The sequence below is a fragment of the Scyliorhinus torazame genome, chromosome 7, assembly GCF_047496885.1.
Source record: "Scyliorhinus torazame isolate Kashiwa2021f chromosome 7, sScyTor2.1, whole genome shotgun sequence".
In the NCBI taxonomy this organism is placed as follows: Eukaryota; Metazoa; Chordata; class Chondrichthyes; order Carcharhiniformes; family Scyliorhinidae; genus Scyliorhinus; species Scyliorhinus torazame.
The window spans coordinates 131,274,888-131,280,190 of NC_092713.1; the positions used below are offsets into that span (position 1 = coordinate 131,274,888).

At 40.7% G+C, this 5,303-nt stretch overlaps 1 pseudogene; it reads right to left on the reverse strand.

The window, feature by feature from the left end:
* Window positions 1–619: 619 nt before the first annotated feature.
* Window positions 620–4,674, reverse strand: LOC140426561 (regulator of G-protein signaling 21-like; annotated as a pseudogene).
* Window positions 4,675–5,303: the final 629 nt, after the last annotated feature.

Genomic DNA, 5,303 nt, shown 5'->3' on the forward strand with positions numbered 1-5,303 from the left:
GCGGGTGCGACCGGAAGATTCCACCCTGTGTCTCAAAACTGGCGATCCAAAAACCAGAGATGTCCAGAAATCTATGTTTTTACAAGATGTAGGAATTTTAATTTTGATTAAATGAGTGAACTAACATACTAGCACTATTTGGTTAGATGCTGCATTGACGCAGCGATGCACCGGATTGGTGAAAGTCTTTTCCCATGTTCCAAGCGGTTCGAGCGACTCTTGACCCCACCCAACCTGGCTCGGCGCGACCAGCCCAACCCGACCCGAATGCCCCGACCTGAAAACTGCCCCTCCTCACTCTTCCAGGCAAAGAAACTTGTATTTATGTGGCACCTTTCGTGACCCAAAAGCGTTTCAGAGCCGATGAAGAACTTTTAAAGTGTAATGTAGAGAATACAGCTGCCAATTTGCACAGAAGGTCCCGTAAATAGCAATATGATGTTTGACCATATAATCTCTTTTAGTGAAGCTAGGACTAAGTTTTTCCACAGCTTTATTTTTGCCTCATTGCCTTGCAATAAATTATTGTATTGCAAGCTTAGCAGACAATTAAAGTACTGCACTGTGGCTAAATCAACCATGCAAAGACAAGAAAATAGACAAGAAAATAGATGCATCATTGAATGTAATTCAAATAACTTTATTTGTGACTTTCATCACAATTACACAAAATCAGAAGATGTATATTGATCGGAATACAATTGTTCACAATACAAACAAACTAGAGCACAATTTCAGAAACTGCATTTTAAAAAAGATTTTAAATCACATTTCTGAATCATTTAAACCACTCTTAAAGAAGCTTTTATTTCAGTTCAGCTCAGTATTCAGAGATGGCTTGTCCTTCATGCAGGATACGTTGTCTTGTGTAAAAAAACATGAGGGCGCAGTTTATACATTGGATTTTGTGGCTCAGCATACAAAGCTCCTAGTTTCATTGCTGATTTTAATCGGGATTAAACATCTTGTTGTATCATTTTGGATCACATCAAAATGGATACTAAAAGTTTAAGAAGCCGAACAATCTACAGAATCCAGTTTAACATTGAATGATTGGCAGTGTTGCATTATACAGAATCAACGTACAAGAACAGTTAACCCTTTCCTTTGTAACAGCCAACCCACAAGACATTTTAACCTGTCAGTGGGAATATGCTAGCACAGCATGTAGCTCATTATTTTAGATCTGACATCCAACTCTGTGCTTAGAAGCACAGATCCAATCTTATTAGAGATTTTAGATGCAGGTTGTACATTCTCTACTGCCAGATGGACATGTTGCAAGATTGAGGTATTTAGCTTTTTAAGTACCTAGAACCTCTGCACTGATGGAGGAATGGCATTCTCAGTGGGCTAATGTGTTTTCTGAGTGCAGATACCTTGCAAACACATTTCCCTAATTTCCTATGCCCTCTGGTTCCCTCTTTCTCCCATGCCTGCTTCTCCAAGGCCCGAGTGGCTTACCACCTCTGTTGGCCGGGAGACTCTAACCCTTGTTTTGATGTCTTTTACTCTGTGGGGAGGTACCGTGGCCCTTCTTGGCAGCCCTCTGCAGCATTGCGCCAAGGCTTGAAGCTCAGTCCAATGGAAGTGAACTGAGTATTCTATCTGCCATGGTGCATTATTACTTTTCTCTCTTCAGTTTTTGACCAGACTTCCTTGATTCTCTCCACCTTACTTTCTACACCCTAGTCTTGGCCTTTCCATTCGAAGTCCCATCAGCTATAAGCGTTAAGCATCCTGGTGACATTTGGCGTCACACCAAATACTTTATTCATGGCAAGAAACACATCTCGATAAGAGACCAGCACCTGATCTGCTGAAGAGTAACAGCATTCATGTTTGATGATGGTTATGACTATTATTGAGTATGTTCTGGTAGATATCTGACTGAAGGAACCTGTTGTAGCTGTTGTTTTCCATCAGACCATAGATCTTCTTTTGCGCAACTTCAAAGCACGTGTAGGTTGGTTGTTGCATGCTTTTAGTGATCGTGTCTTTGGTGTAGTAATCCAAATTGATCTGATTGAAAAGAAAATCATAGGATTCATTAGTGATTGCTGTACGTCATCGAGTAACATCGAAGTGTTTAATCTGCAGTAATTATTCTTTGCCTGTTGCAAAGGGAAGCTCAGACCAATGGTCAAGCATTCATTGCCTTTGCACTGAGGTCAGCGAACTAAGTGCACACAGAGACTGGCCTGTGCGGCTCAATAACATGTATGTGACACATGGAGCCAGCACTATCATGCATTTGATTGTTATCATTCATTCCTTCGACATTTATGTCTGAACAGTTTTCAATAAAGGAAGCCCCATTCAAAGGTAAGGGCAAAAGGTCAGTAAGTACCTCTTTCGGAGACATTGGTTCAACAAAATCTGAGAAGATCTTCTTTGCTTTGGAGGCTTGCTTTGTAGGTGACTTAATTTTCTTGTAGTCCTCACAGGCCAGCCAGAACTCAATGTTCTCATCATTGTATTCGGATTTGAGGAAGGTTTTAAAAGCAATCAGGCCATCTAGAGAGAATAAAGGAAAATAAGATATTACTTACTGTTACAACTTTTCTCCTTTGTCACAATTATTATACTATATCAAAAAACCTACACTAACACCATTATTTTCAATGTTTACCCTGTTGAGGATTTATCCCAATATCTTTTAAAAAAATAAATTTAGAGTACCCAATTCATTTTGTCCAATTAAGGGGCAATGTAGCGTGTTCAATCCACCTACCTGCACATTTTGTGTTGTGGGGGCGAAACCCACGCAAACACGGGGAGAATGTGCAAACTCCACACGGACAATGACCCAGAGCCGGTATCGAACCTGGGACCTCGGCGCCATGAGACAGTAGTGCTACCACTGCGCCACCGTGCTGCCCTTATCCCAATATCTTTGATTATTGCAGTATTGAGTCTATGCTGGGGTCCAGTTTGCTCAGTTGGTTTGGTGGCTAGCCTATGGATCAGATTAACGTCAGCAACAATATGGAGTTTGATTTACTTGGAGCCTGCCTCCGTGCCCTACCCATAGTAAAAAATCATGGCACTTTGCCCTAATTTAGAAAATAAACATCAATACCTGCCTTCAGTCAGAGAACTCAAACTATTCTACACTAAAGGCTAGTACAACCTTTCCATTTTCTACAGATGGCTGCAGTTTTGACATATGCAACAAGACCTGCACTGCCACATGTTGCTAAGGAATGGAGATCAATGCTATTACTTATCATGTTAAATATTTTGATATTAATACCATTTTCCTTAACTTATTATTACCACTTCAATGGATCCTTAAGTCAAATCATACTCTCTTAATGTGTTTAACAGGCAGTGCTTTGGGGGGTTGTTTATCTGCAACTGTTAATTACATTTTGGACAAGAGTGGGATTATCAGCCCTCTAAGGAGGCATATATATCAGCTGCTTACATTTATGAGCCAGTAAGTTGTCCAGAGATTCAGTCCACTTTAATACTTCTTCACGGGAGGGACTGTGGATAAAATAGAAATAAAATAAATATCGATGCTTTAGCTCAAGAATAGATTATAAATGGAGAGTTCTCACACTTCAGATAAGGTGTAGTTAATCACAGTAACTTACTTCAAAGTTAGCTTTGCCTCTCGTGATTTGATTGCCACGACTTCAGAAGAATCAGTGGTCGCTTTCTGATGATGCAAAAGGTGCGAACATCGGTTCTTCAGCCCTTTAATACTGTGAAAGAAAGTCAGGAACATTAAGAATAATGCAAGAAAAGCCACTGCAAGTGGCCTTGCATTGTATGCGAATTGGCTATGTGGCATTAGCTATCACTAACCCATCATATTCATTCCCAGTTCCACTTTCTGAGTAACACTTGTTACACATGTCCCCTCACAAAACATAAGCCAGCAGGTAAAACAAAAATCAGTGTTGCTTCCAAGAGCCATGCAATGCAATATCTGCCCATTCCCTAAAATTAATTTTCAACTTCATTTTTCAGATTTTCAACAATGCTTTTGTCGCAATCAAAACTGGTTTGTTCTTTTTAATTCAGCACGTTTCTTCACAATGTTGGCAAAGTACTGGACTAAAACTATTGTGCAAGATTCCCTCTTTAGACTGGTTGAATTGACTGCCCTTTTACTTATACGCAGAAACAGGTCATGTTTATGCCCCACTCAAGCCAGTTGCCCCCCTGATATCCCAGCCAAGCGGCCATTATTCATGTGCAGGGCCTATCGCTGAGTGTCAGCAGGTTATGGCACAATTCCAGCCAAGTTTGATCCACTGCTCACCCGGCACCGTTCCCAGCAAAAGAGACTGAGTAGGAGCTCTGCCAACACAGAGTTTTGAAAATACAAAAGATTTTGCACAGCATGCACTTGTGAAAAAAACCCTCAGTATCTTATGTATTTGCCCGAATGCCTGACAAATATATGAGCAGCTTTATGGAGGTCTGCACAACAACGAATTTGAGGCTTAAAAGCCTACTGATTACTTACAAGCTGTGTTCCTTTATGTTTGCTGGCATCTTGTCTTGTTTCTTATAAGTCTGGGATTCAGTCTTGCTTCGAGAAGGCTTCTGTTGCACAAGCAGTATCAAATCGCTTTGCAAGTTTTTCCTCACTCAGAGCTGCAGCTCAGTTTTTACGATTATACTCCAGTTGCTTTCTCTGCCAAGAGCTATTAGCATCTGCCCGCTCTCCTTGCCTGCCTCTCTTTTTATGCTCTCAGGCTGACGTTTAGCCAGTGGGCGTGGGTTAGCTGTACCTGTAGTGATTTGTTATTGTATAACAAGTAAGAACCCGTTCCAAGATAGGGAAGCCTTATTTAGTACAGTATTGACGTAGGAACCTCAGCAATACTCTGTTTGGACTGCCTCAGGCAAAACAAGATTAGATTGCTTGACAACAGCAACTAAGGGCACAAACCATATTTTTGGCTCATTTAGAGAAAGCGAGCATTGTATCAATAAGCAGCCACAGGAAATGAGACCAATGGTAACGTGAAAGCATTAACATTATGTGAATTCTTTTAAAGATGTGACCTATCCTTTGCCAAGTTCTTTTGCACTCTGGACATGAACAAAAGAGGCTGCTCACCTTTAGGTTTGTCAGCTATGCATCATGTGATCCTGCAGGTAACTTCGGTACAAACTGTAATGCAGCCAGAAAATACAGGAGGCTCCTGTTCATTTCAAACTATTTTCTTTTATTTTAAGAAGGAACAACCAACTTGTCTGTGCCATGCATCTGTTCTGCAGAGGTGCTTCTTCATTAACATATTTTCAAGTTTTTGAGAGAATATTAAAAAGACCAAATC